Below are 14,707 nucleotides of genomic sequence, written 5' to 3'. Positions count from 1 at the left end.
TGTTTCTTTAAGGAAGGAAAAACGATTTAAAGGCAGAAAAATGACTGGTACAGTTAGCGCTGGGCTTGTGGGATTGATTTCCATGGTGGTGTGTGTGCTTTTTCTGCACAGAGTCTTGCTGACACACTGCCCTGATATCGAGCACCACTCTAACATTGCTGCAGGGCACTGCCTTTATGTGTGTGTGTGTGTGTGTGTGCATGTAAGTACATGAAAGGATTCCATAGATAACTTTACATATCTCATTTGCACTAAAATCCCAGTGGTAGATCACGGCCATGACTCTGTGATGGGAAATAAAAAATACTTTTAATTAGCCTGACCTCTACAGAATTCTTCACCATTTATGTATGAAACGTTTATTATTTAAGTCATCGAGTCATCTTTTTTTCCTCCTGTATTTAGCTCATTCATGTCTAAACCGCCTATTAACATAGCTTGATTTCTTTTTCTTTATAGAAATTATAGAACGAAACTAAGTGATATTTTTTGCACTGTGGATAGAGGATCCCCATGGATTTTCTCACAACTTTAAATAGGTATTGTAGCAAGCCTGGTCATGAGAGTGACCTTGTGCGAGCACTGCAGCTTTTAAACTGGCCGTGTCTGGGGACAGAGCGCTATAATTGTATACGAGTGTGTAAATCTGAGGGACTGGGTTCACATAAACAAACTGTTAAGGGAGTATACAGCCTGTTATGCCTCAAGCTAAATGTTAAGTGCTGGGGTTGGGTTAGAAGTCTTTTGAGTATCGAGGCAATGTGGGGAGTCATACTGGGTCATTATTTTGGGTCATTATCACCTTAATAGCACTGTCACAATTAGAATTTGAAAATTTGTCTTATTCTGTTAATTTCCAAGTGATAAATAAGGACTTATGAGTTACAGCCTTTCTTAATACTGACAATGTGGGTCTTTGAAATTGCTTTAGTTTAGGTTTGAATTACATTAGTCTATACTTTCCATACTTTCTATTTTTATTACAATGAAGATAGGGTTATAGTCATCAACATTACCTACTTAAGTTGACTAGATACATCAATGTTTCCCATGGTGAAGGTTCACCACATTCAAAATCTGCTTACAAAGGGGCTTATATTTATTTTCTCTCTGCCTCACTGAGATGATTAAAATTACTTGTATAGAAGGCCCAATATGTGTTTTTTTAATAGTGTCTTGACCTCCAGCTCAAATACAGGCACAAAAGTCATGGGATAGAAAATATGGACCGAAGAACTAATATTTTCTCTGTTGGTAACTGTAATAACAATCTAAAATAAATGCAAAAACACTTTAAAAAATAGGCTGTAATGTGAAAAACAAGACAACAAGCATTGAAATTATATTTTAATTTATCCTAGTTTATTTCTGATATAGTATTATTGCATGAATATTCAATTCAATTCTATTTGTATAGCGTATATATTTAAGAGTAGAACAACAATTGTCTCAAAGCAGCTTTACAGAACATAGGAAACATAAATGACAAAAGTCCTAGATGTTCGACAAAAGCATCCCTAGTGAGCAATCCTGTGGCGACTGTGGCAGGGTAAAACTCCCTTAGATGGTATGAGGAAGAAGCCTTGAGAGGAACCAGACTCAAAAGGGAACCCATCCATAGTTATTATCAGATTATTAAATGTACATATGGTTTGATTCTTTATTTTGTAGCTTATGAAATAACTGTTGAAATGTTAAGCCCTTGAATGGAATTCTGAGACTATTTAGATTTTGGTGCAGTATGTAACCATTGTACCAATGTATGTATATAATGGGCTTTTTACTTTGTCAAATCAAGTCAAGAGCCATTTATTGTCATTTTGCTCATATATAGCTGATGCAGTACATAGTCAAATGAATCAACGTTCTTCCAGGACCCTGGTGCTACATAAAAACAGCACAGGACTAGGGCTAAAGAGTAAGCCCTAGTGAGAAAAAAAATTAACCTGTTGACATAAAGTCGATGTCTAGTCATAAAATCGGATTATCCTGTAGTACTCTGGATAATGCCACAATCTACCAGAGGAATATAAGCAGTTCGATCTTATCACTATTTACACTATAACATATCACTTAATGGCATACTTTGATATAAGTTGCCCCAGAAGGCACATGTCCTGGTCCTGTAATCTTAACCTAATGGAAATGTCAGAGGCTAAACTGGCAAATCTGTATATACTAAGGTAAAAGCCAGTAGTCATACAATATCTCTGTTATGGGGCTCCTTGTATGGATTTTATATGTGCAGTAAAAATAAATAGTAACACAGATCTTAAATTGACCCAAAGACCCACATTAATGCAGATGTTCACCCACACACAGCAAAGTAGCGTGTGGAAGATTGACAGATGGAATGATGTGAAATCAAGGTGACTGGATTTGCAGTGGATTTTCATGAGTGCCTTGGTAAGTACACTCATAACAGATTGCTTCTTTTAACCAGCGTGGCCAGCAATCAAAATCATTAACTCAAGTGTCTTCTTTACTCAATATGTTTATGTTTCAGAACACTTCATGTCCACTTGACCTTGCTGTTCTGTTCGAATCTTCCTGTTATTTCCAAAATGTCATTTTACCTGGGAATCAGATATTTACTGGGGCCGTGTCACCCCTGCCTGTGCCCTAGATATGCCCCTGGTCTTTTACCTCGATTATTGCTTATATATGACCATTTATATCGTATGAAATACAGCATTCTTGAAAATCTACTGAGATATTATGTTCCATTTATATTAAAAGGCCAGTATGTCATGCTGGTACTATATGAAATGACTTTCCACAGAGGGTTTTATCCAACAATCCCTTTTGATTTATCATGGCAGTGGTAGAGACACACTCATGTATGCACACACACACAGCATCGTACTGAGAGGCAGAATGGAGAAAGGGTGTTTAGATTGGTGACCAATAAGTGATACATGTGCTTATGTAAATGCTCCTCTTCTTAAGTAATCAGACAAGCAATCACTTTTAACAATGTTAAATCTAATACCATCTTAATCATTCATACTAATTTTTAAGACTCAGTGCCCTGCAATAATATGTATTTTCATGCACCACAGACTGTCAAGCTCGCTGACTTAGATGGAAGGCTGGAGAAGCTTGGTAGGATGGTAATATGTCATTTCAAGGTTATTAGGCAGAGGATGTTTTCTTTCACATTTTTTTTTTGCTACAGATTTTCCCTTTCAAGCACAACTAACTCCACCGTTCCCCACTGGCAGTGGGTTATTAAACAGCACAGGAAGCAGAGTTGGTTGCTTAACTGGATTTTCAGGATTCCATCATTTGATCTCCATTTGTCGTAGTGTAATCTACAACAGTAGTCAGGCTTTGGCTAATATATCTCTCTGAGTCTGTGATAATCGCAAACATGTGGACTCTATTTCCTGGTTGTGCCTGTGATCTTATACATACTGAATCATAGCCACTAGCAGCAGATGCAGTATTTGGCTCCCGTTTTATGCTTGTGGAAAAAAAAGTTTGATAAATTCAGTACCCGTGGACCGTGTCGAGTGGGTTGTTTCAGCCATTAGTCAGAACTGCTACCATATTGCAAATGGTGCTATCAGGGTGTTGCAGAAATTTCTGCATACTTTACTGTACCATGTGTGAGTCAGTATTACATTTAAGGAAAATGTGGATGGAGGATAATATTAAAAACTCCACCACTGTTGACCTCAGTACAAATAAAGTGTGGATTTGGATATTCAAACAATGCTTTTTTGTATTTGAGTAGTTGACTATGTATGACCTTAATACTGTATTGACTTATTCAAAAGAGTCCAAGATAAAATGCTGATTTTGTTAAAACAAAAACAACAACACTCTTCTCATTTCATCTCCATCACTGATTTTAATGTTTGTGACTGCCAGCATTCAAACCTGGCTCATACCTTTCTTGCTTGGCGCTCTGAGCTGCCATAATGGCTCGCTGCTTCTTGCTGGCGAAATACTGCAGATCATGGGGAGCTCTGAACATGTTGCTTAGCGTGCTGTTTAACCATTCCACTTTCGTCATTTATGTAAATCCTCCCTAATCTGCTCAAATCATCAAAAACTGGCAGCTCTCTTGTAAGGTCCTCCCGTTCTCTCGGAATCATCTGCGGATTGCTCATATATGGATTGTTCGGCTGCTGGGTTCAGTTCTGATGTTACAGCATCAGTGTGTTTGCGATTAGGCTTTATGTCATGTTATTTCATGTGCATGTGTTTGTTGACAGTTCGATGTAATTGCTTTAATAACACAAATGACGTAATCATCATTATCATCAACAGCACTATCATCATCATCATCATCATTATCACCAGGACCACCATCACCATCATAAGCATCATTATTCCCATCAGTGTTGTCATTATCATTACCACTGGACTCTTAGTTCTTCTTCTAGCACTTGTTCCTTGAGAAGCTCTAAATGAAAAAAAGCAAAACTTCAAAAAGCATTGGATAATAATAAACTCCTGTCTTGTACTCTCATTTTTTTTTCTACAAGTATGTGAGTAGTTAAAATGTCAAAAATGATTAAGGCAAAAATAAAAAAAAATAAACAAATATATAATTTGCAAGACTTTTGAATAATCCCATTAAATATATTTACTTCTATACTGTCAACTCTCATCACATGGGTTAGCCTCATGTTTCTTTTCACATGCTACAGATTCAATTGTTAGGGTTTAGATAGATAGATAGATAGATAGATAGATAGATAGATAGATAGATAGATAGATAGATAGATAGATAGATAGATAGATACTTTATTCATCCCAAAGGGAAATATCACCTAAAATGGATGATAGATAGATAGATAGATAGATAGATAGATAGATAGATAGATAGATAGATAGATAGATAGATAGATAGATAGATACTTTATTCATCCCAAAGGGAAATATCACCTAAAATGGATGATAGATAGATAGATAGATAGATAGATAGATAGATAGATAGATAGATAGATAGATAGATAGATAGATACTTTATTCAATTTTATTTACAAATTTACAAAAAAGGGAAATTTACAATTTTATTGGGATCGTATAGTATCTATTGGGTTTTATTGGTTTAGTATACTAGATTGTACACTATCATTAAAGCAGAATATCATCTGACAATCAGCAACATGACAAATATTGTTTAACTATCTTTCAGTGTTTTAATATAGTTAATGTGAACTGAATTTGAAATTGTAATAGTCTGTAGATTATTGACAATATCATCAGTCATAAACCAACCCATTGTAATAAAGCGAAGGTTGATAAAACACGTGTATACAGCTTATCTGTGATACATCAACAACTAAACATGAACACAAACATGAACTAAACAGCTAACATGATGTTGATTCAACATTAGCTGATAGGCTAGTTGATGACAGTCACACGAGAGACTGTCATCAATCTACAGATTGTTTGTTGGACAATCCATATGAATTGATATGGATTAAATAATTTAACCATTTCTTTTGTATTTGGATCCATTTTTTTTTTGTTCATTCACATCGGAGTTAGGAGACATTGATAGTTTACATTAAAGGCAACAACTCAATGTTTTTTTGTTTTTTTTTTTGCTTTGACTAAGGTTTATAACTCTAAGTGTGATCTAAGTGTGATGGAAAGGCTATCCTACACTAACTTTGAATTCAGGATTACACAAAGACAGTGTGCTTCCTACTAAAAAGATTGAGAAGCCAAGAGAGATAAAGAGCTGAGCACTATACAATACACACTGTGCCAGGCAGTTTTGTTATGTGAGGTTTAGCTACAGCCAGGGCTTTTCATGGATTTCAGTTTGGACGTGATGAAGTGTTTTTTCTCTCCCACCACTGGATTAGGCTGCACAGCTCTTGTACTTCTAGTCTGAAACCTGGAAAATTATGCAAATTACATGCTATTGTAGAAAAGAAAATTAACTATCAGTAATATGCACTAATATACCATATGACTAGCATGTCATTGAGTTACAGGACATGTGCATGACAAATTAATTAAACCTACACACATGTATATATATATATATATATATATATATATATATATATATATATATATATATATATATATATATATATATATATATAATATAAAGGTGTCTGTGTTTATAATTACAGCTTCTGCCACTTTACATTATTAATTAATTAATATGTCAAAGTGAGATAAAATTCCCATTAATATCAACCATTACTAAGTATGGATAATTGCACAATTTGGGCACCAATTACGCTGCCTAAATCTAAAACATTAACCATTTAAAAACCTTTTGTTAATGGCTGAGGTTTACATTTAAATGATATATAGGGTTGAAACTAATAGGGTTGAACTAGCAGGGTTGAGTGAGTTTGCATAGAATTAAAAAATGCACAGAATGTGCTTTACTATCTTCCATGCCAGGAGGACATTAAGGATTTGTATCTAACTGATTTTTTTATGGATGATTGTGGAATCAATCAATCAGTCAATCAATAACTCTGTCAAAAATATTACAAACTGAATTAACCTCACTGAACATATACATATATAACTATAACTGTGTGATTACAGTTTAAATGTCAGTGTTGAAACCTTCACTATGTAGTGGTGTTGCACAGCATCAATGTTTCATGTAGAGCTCAGGAGAGAGCATTATTTTCCACTTGGCTGGCATTGCTTCATAAGAGCTCCAGATTCCCCAGTTTGAGCTTGGGTTATTGTGTCCGTGTTGGTTTTCTTCAGGTATTTCTCCACCTCCCAAAAAACACATAGATTGGTGATGCTAAATTGCTTCTAGGTGTGAATGTGTGAGTGCATGTTGCCATGTGAAGGACTGCAGTATCCTGAGATATCTCCGGATCCACCGACCCTGACCAGGTCAAAGATGTTAATGAAGATGAATGAGCGACTAAACAAATGAACAAATGAGGTACATCGTCAGTTATGATATTTTCATGTAATTTAGTATACAGAGAGAACTTTATAAATGTTAATTATTTATATGTAGCCAAATAAACACCCATAACACACTCCATCCTTATAGTCTTGAAGCTACACAGACATGAAAGTTAAGAGAGTTAAGAGAAACGCTTAATCATTTTGGTTACTACAGATTTCAGCGACTCCATGCAGCGTTTTAAGAATAATTAGTATTTTTTCCCATTCTAAGATTCTATTTTCATGCCTCAAAATATATGAGAAATCACAACACCATCTGTAGAACGTGGCAGTGGAGAGAAGACACTGGTCGCAGTAGATCAAAGCATATGCTGGAGTGATGTGAACGGGATGTTAATCAGAACAGCAGCATGAAGCCTGTAAACCTGCTGTTTGTGCACCATGCAGACCACTGAACCGACAGACCCCATGCCGTCTCTCTCTCTCTTTCTCTCCCTCTTTTCGATCCAGTAAGCTTTATTTAGTTACAGTATTGTTAGCGCATCATCAAGAGAGCAAGAATTCCCAATAAGAGATCGGAGACGTGTCAGTTTAAGTGAAAGATCTGTTTGGTCTGATTTTCTGTTTTACACACAAACATCCTCTCAGACGCATCATCATGATGTCAGCTCTTCCACCCCCTGCTTCCTTCACTGACTAATGCTTTTTTTTTGACTAAGGCCAGATTCCCTGTAAGGATCAGCTCCACTCCTCATTCCCTCCCGCTTTCTTTATGTCTGCATTTGTTTTCCTCGCTGCTAGGATGATATATATAACCGAGGAGCTTGTTCAGATGTCTCGAGGCATGCTGCATTGTTGACTGTGACTCCTGCTGTGACCCATCCTTTATGACTGATCATCAGTCCATCCCTGGAGCCATAAGTGTAGTCAGTGATGGCTGGTTGTGATATTAGATGGGTGGGCTATCAATAGCTCAGTGATGAAACTGTTCGAATTGAGTAATGCATTATATCTGAAGGTCTTATAGATGGCTTAATAAGCATGATGAAAAGAAAGATGTAGTTATTTACAGTAAACAATCTGTGCGGGTGACAAAAAGGAGATCTTTTATTCATGTCTTTCAAAAGACAGGCCACCCATTTATACCATCTGCCCCTGAGTAAAGTGCACACATGCCACTGAGGTGAAGCTGTGTGTGTAAAACTCTTCCATTCCAACTGCAAGCATTCAGGTTACCTCTCTCGGTGGGCGATCCCCATAAACCCTCATAAAAGAAACCTCAGGAAAGTGTTGCTTAATCGAATCAGTCGTGAACCTGCTGCATACGATCGACACAGCAGCTCCAGACATCAGCAGGCGGAACCTTGGCAGGCCGTCAAAAGATTGCCTATGATTGCATGTTTGGACTGTTTTGTCCTTGGAGCTGTGCTGGCTCTTTTATATCTTCCACCCTCCCTCTCTACCTAATTAGTCTTTGGCTATAGTGTTAATGGTGTCCGCGATTAGACTTGATTTATTCTTCTGTGTCGGAATAAATGGAAACTCAGCAGCCGAGGATTTGCATGCACACAGGGTAGCTGGAGAGCTACAGTTCTAAGGGAAGAATGAATGTTTCTAAAATTGGTGCTAGAAGAATAAAGGACAAAGGATTTTGTGTGTCTGTCTCCACAAAGCTAAGGCTAAACAGCATGCGCTTTGTGCTTTGTGTGCGAGTGGCTCAAGCTGTCACTGGGTGCCTCGTCACTCCCTTCCGTGTTTTGGCGAAGGTCTGTTTTCTCTCTCTCTCTCCCTCTCTCTCTCTCTCTCTCTCTCTCTCTCTCTCTCTCTCTCTCTCTGTGTACAGTGCAGTTCTGTCTTCTTTTAACAATGGAAGATCACAGACTTTAGGCAAAAAATCTGTCTCCCTTTTTGGCTGAATAGCGGTTTGAAGGAACAGAATCACTTTTGTCTGTACATATTTTTTTGTGAACATGTGCATGCTTTATGTTTTGAACACTTGCAATTGCTTTAGGAGTGCACATAAGGCATGGCTTCACATTCAATTTCATTGAAATTTCTGTGCTTCAGTGGATCCTGTTCTCAAGTGGAAAATCTCAGCAGATACTATAGATTTTTACCTGCTATAATCACAAAGGCTGTCCTGTGACCATTACAGCACACTTATTCACAATGAACCCATAGGTAACATTTATATATTTTGTACTTTATTTTGTACAGTTGCTAAAGAGCAATGATTAATAATTCAATTAGCCAGTGTCACTTAGACGAGGAAGAGCTCCTTTTTTTAAGTCTGGTTTCTCTCAAACTTTCTTCCTCATGTCTTGTCTTTATAGCATATAACATTCTACATGTGCGGTATCTGAAACACACAACTGACTGTACATAACTGCAGAAAGGACATTGTATCACATCATATCACACTCCCCGGTGTTTAGAATAAATTATAACCACACTCTCCAGTGTCACCCAAATGAGGATGAGGTTCCCTTTTGAGTCTGGTTCCTCTCAAGGTTTCTTCCTCTTACCATCTAAGGGAGTTTTTCCTTGCCTCAGTCACCTCAGGCTAGCTGGCTAGGGATGATTTTGTCTAACATCTAGGACTTTTTACACTGTTTTTTTTGTTTCTTATGTTCTGTAAAGCTGCTTTGAGACAATGCCCATTGTTTAAAGCACTATACAAATAAAATTGAATTAAATTGAATTGAATAGTAGTTAAATTTTGTCTTCCATGAACTCATACATATTTTGATTGTCATTGTCCCTTTCAGTCAGTCTTAATTTTACTTCCAAGGGAAAAGAAAAACATGAGGACAGACTGATTACTACCATTAATTTGTTAAAAAAGACAGATGGCAAAATTAGATCCTTTTAACTTTGTAATATGTTGCTGGTGTAGCTTGTCTGTTTCACCTACAAGACCTTTCTGGATGCTTAAATAAACTCTAACACTGTTTCCCCCTACTGATTAAGTTGTTAAAATTGTTAGTTTGAGTGGTAATGCTTCAAAAATCATGCTGGTGTGACAGACAATCTTCTGAAAAAGGGTCAGACAGTACATAATAAATCATAGTGCTAAGTAAATGTATGCCATTTGTGTGTGCTTGAACACTGAACATTTCTCCAAAGACTGAACGATTTTCTCTGGATAAAATAGCTTTTGTATATTCCTTGTTCCTTTTTTTTCCTGTATGCACTTTGTTCTGTGTGGGACGCAAGTGAACACGTTGAGGCTTAATTGAGCTAATTTCAATTCATTGTTTTTTAAATAGCTGTCCACTTAGCATGCATTTGCGTGGTGTATATATTTCTTTTCCAAAACTAGAAAGCAATTTTTGTGAAAGGTGAAAGTCATTTTTTGCAAGGCTGTGTGTTCATTTATTCAGTGAGCCAGGGCTTAGTATTGAACGTGTAATTCCAAAACCATTCTCACTGCTGCTTCGTGCACACACACACACACACTTCATCTCTCCTACACCAATGATTTATAGTGGTATGAAATGTTGGGGTAGAGAGATATCGAAGAGAACAGACTAGTGTTTAGTGGATGAGATTGACAGTACAAGCATACCCATACACATTCTAAGAATAATGCACTGATGCCCCTTTGGCTGCTTTAAGAGAAGGTGAACATTTGCTTGAGTGTTGAAGTGCAATAGACTTCGGGCTCCCAACTGTGTGACTTTCATTTTGCTTCGCTATTTTAATGCAACAAATGAATCTGAAATGGTAAGAAATGCTGTTTTGTTCTTTTCAAATGTCAGATTCAGTGAATCATAACCCTAAATATAACCTGTGTTGACTTAGATGTCTGCCTAGTCTACCTACTTCTGCATGATGATGAAGTAGAAAGAAAACTCAAGATATGAAGAAGTTATGGCATTTTATAGAACTACATAGAGTGAAACAGCGCAGTGACAAGCAATATCTGGATTGAGATTTTATACTGGATTGAATGATCGGACCAATTCTATGGAGCATGTGGTCTGATGTTTCTTCAGTTCTGCACTCACAACTTTATATTGCTCCTGTAATTCAATCAGTTTTATTGTTTGATGCACACGAAAGAAAATGGAGGAAAACTTATCACAAGGATTTCTATTTATCTCATTAAGTGTTTATGCGTGAAATTAAACTTAGTGCATTACTTGTGTTTAACAAGATAGGTTAGATTTAGAAGCATTTACATTTTGGCTACAATCGGACCCAAATGCTACATGGAAACAGGGAACAAACTACAAGCGAATTGCACTTGCTATTGTTAATGTACAAGTGCTGGGGTGATGATAAATTGTCGAAACAGGGATAATCAGAGACATGAACTAATGAGATATAAAAAAAGTCAGTTTTAAGCTCGGGTTCTCTTCATATAGCCCAGTATCAGACAGTTCCAGATAAATGGATGAAAGATGCTGGTAAATCTGTGGTATAGATTATGTGTTAGTGCTATAAAATTGTGAGTTCAGATCCAAGAGCTGCCATAGAGCCATGTTTGAACCCATAAGGAAAGCCTCTAACTGCTTAGCCATTTGATCAGATTGAATTCTACATCGCTTTAAAGTCGTAACACATAAAAGTGTCTATGCCTTATCCATCCCTGCAGTTTAATGAAGCTGAAAAGAATGCCTGCAAGGAATGCACTGTGCGTTGGGGAGAATAAGCCTTTTTTGATGTTGCACGACATCCCAAATGAGGCATGTAATGCCCTTTTGCAAAAGGGAAGATAACCCTCTGCTTAGTACAGATAAATGTAAATCGGAGATTTTTTTTTATAGCACGTTTCTTGTTCGTGAGCATTATGATGTCCTCCTTAACAAAATACAACATTGACAACATTTCCTTTCCTGTAGAACTTCTTCTGGTAGAAGATCAATCCTTCACCTCCTTACTTTACCTCTCCAATATGACTTTATTTGCTGCATGCTGACAAGAAAATTTGACCAAGGAATCAGAAAAAAATGTTTTGAAGAGGCCTTTTTGTGGAGTTTTTATTTATTTATTTATTTATTTATTTATTTATTTATTTATTTATTTATTTATTTATTTTTTAACTTTCTGCTTTTGTGAAGAATACAGACAGGGGACTTCAGAAAATAAATCCTTAGATCTCTATCATTACCCTCAAGCTCTTTGATCTCCATGGTTGAAAATCAGTTCAGCATGGGTCACTTCGTATGAGCCAGAAAGCACTGCATGCTGACCCCAGTGTACGGTGTGTACTCTTGAAAAGGGAAAGCTGATCTGTTTTATGAAGGCTTTGTCTTCTCAGCTAGGCTTTTCAGATGAGGATGAGACCAGGAGTTGTGATGATGGATGAATGATATACCTAGATATCTCTGGTCAGAAGGCTTGGGCCTTGTACTAGAATGGCCTCATTTTGTCTCATGTCCTCTGTTTTAGCAGCAGATGTCTGAAAGATGTCAGTGCCACATGAAAAGCAGCCACTGTGAAAATGTTAACCATGCAAAGATTTTACTGTTCTTCACAATGTGGCTGAAAAAAGACACGATGAAAAGCAGAACAGACTGCAGGGTGACTTTTGGCAGGGGAAGACTACAGCCATGTGGGATGCTTAATTTTCAGGTGCACATATGACAGCTATTCAGACATGCCAGCCAGGTCTTCCCATGTGGGATCCTTGTAACACCTATGAACCATGTGCCATAAGCTCCGAAATCTGTGTGTCTTTTCCTATCATGTGCATTCACTTGGACATGGACAGAGAAGAGAGGATGTAGAGGGAGAAATCTCATTACCAATTTGGAAATGATTTTGCACAGATCTTTTTTTTCTGGCATGCAGGGAAATACACTACGGGAAATCTCTGACCCTGTGGCTGTCAGCAATGGGAGGCTGGGTTCAGATAGCTGCTAAGCAGATGAAATAAATTGTATCTGTGAATAAGACACAGGAATTACTGGCACAAGGCTTTACTTACAATTTGCAAATGATGACCTTTCATCCAATTTACACAGGCCTTTGAAGTGTATTGAATGATTAAACAGAATACATGGTAGAGATTTTAATTGAGATTGCCTTGAGAGAAAAGCGGAAAAACAAAACAAAACAAAAGAATGAATTGACTTCTGAATGATCGTTAGTTCCTGAATTTGTAATAAGATTACACACACACACACACACAAATAAAATTGTGAAAATTATATTTCTTACTTGTGCAAAATGCTAAGCCATTACTACATAAAATAATAATAATAATAATAAATATCTGATGCATATTTCATTAACACAATGTTGTAAATCTTTTAGCAAACATAAACTTGTTACCTCTGAAACAAAGAGACAGGATGTACATGCAGGAAACACTTACTGATATGAAATATCCAAAAATACAATCCAAGGAACATAAAGCTTTAAAAAAGCAACTTGAAAACAAAAGGAAGTGCTTAAAGATGCCATGAACAAAGAAAATTGCAGTGGCAGCACTGGCACTTGAACTCAAATCCTTCTGAGGAGCAGGCCACCTTCCTGAGTTACCAATAATTACGTTAGCTTGTTGTTCTTCTATTGCTGACTTTGTTAAAAGATAAAAATATACATTTTGTGAAAGGAATATTGAACTTCCGTCAGTTCTGTCAAATCATATCCTCTTTTCACATGCTTCTACCTATTTTTTTTTTTAATGATTTTTTTTAATAAACCAACAATGCCACAACTGGGAAAAGACAATGAATGAAGCCTACTCTCCTGTTTTTTTTTCCCTCCTCCTTTGGCACCTTTTCACAATGGATGACAGGTGCATTCCCCAATTCAGAATCTGATTATAGTGTACACTTCCCTGGTGTCCTGTGTCCTGTGGCTAACCATGACACCCTGTGACACCCTCATAAATTACCCAGGGCACCTGCTCAGGGCTCAGTAAAAAGGATGCAGCTCTGCTGGAAGAGGAAGAGGGACTAATGTGTTACAACAGTAAACACATCACACAGCTCCCATGATGGAGGACCAGTTGAGATGGTCAACGTTTGCCATGCCAAAAGTGTTTACCTTATTTTACTCTCTAACACTACGTCTGTACTCAAGAACCACATCTTAAATTCTCAGGATTACCATATAGCAAGCTTTGTGGATGAGATAGATAGTCCAGACGATTGTTGTAGTCAGTAGCATATGTCTAGTTTGTTGGAGAGAAGAATAGAGAAGTATGCCTGGCAGTTTATTTTGTTCCATTTTTTCCTTCTTATCTCAGTGATAAAGCTGTGTGTATGGATGCTCCAGCACTGATTCTGCCATTTGGTCCAGGTTCTTGAGGTTACTATTGATCTTTATTGATCGCATGGCTGCGGATTCAGCTGTAGGCTAATTCTGTCCATTGCTTCTTCAGCTGACATTTTTATTTCCTTGTCTCACCTTTATCGAGTAGAGCCATAAAGCAAGCCTTCAAAGAGCTCCTGTCCTCCCTGGCCCTTGGTAAATCACTCTCCAGCCTATACACTTTATAGTGTAGGTACAGGAGTACTGTTTTAGGAGTCTCACCCAAAGGCCAGGCAACTACATTGATGTTTAATTTTTAAGAAAAAGCTTTACAACCAGCACTCAGGAAGACACCATCATCAAAGAGAATCAACCATGTTCTATAAAAACAGTAAAGAAAAATAAATTGCTGGAATATTGTCAATTGTATCAGAAAAGATTTTTCTTTGAAGCTGAAAAAAGCGGTTCAAAGCAGAATCCAGAGGCATCTAGCAGACATAATGTGAATGTAGACACTCTGGTACCAGAAAGGAGGTAGTGAATTTTTGGAGAGAATGGTGGCCTATGAAAAAGGGCCTTTTTTTTTTGCGTACTCTGACCCACTTTCCTGAAGCATCTCTTTCAGTCACTT

The 14,707-nt window shown here is 37.1% G+C and overlaps 1 protein-coding gene across 1 annotated transcript in view; it reads left to right on the top strand.

Moving 5' to 3' along the window:
• The window catches only part of thsd7aa (thrombospondin, type I, domain containing 7Aa), a 96,766-nt gene that overhangs the window by 22,337 nt on the left and 59,722 nt on the right, over window positions 1-14,707 (top strand). The window lies entirely within an intron of this gene.

The sequence above is a fragment of the Hemibagrus wyckioides genome, linkage group LG12, assembly GCF_019097595.1.
Source record: "Hemibagrus wyckioides isolate EC202008001 linkage group LG12, SWU_Hwy_1.0, whole genome shotgun sequence".
Taxonomy (NCBI): domain Eukaryota; kingdom Metazoa; phylum Chordata; class Actinopteri; order Siluriformes; family Bagridae; genus Hemibagrus; species Hemibagrus wyckioides.
This window is presented reverse-complemented; position numbering and strand designations above follow the sequence as displayed.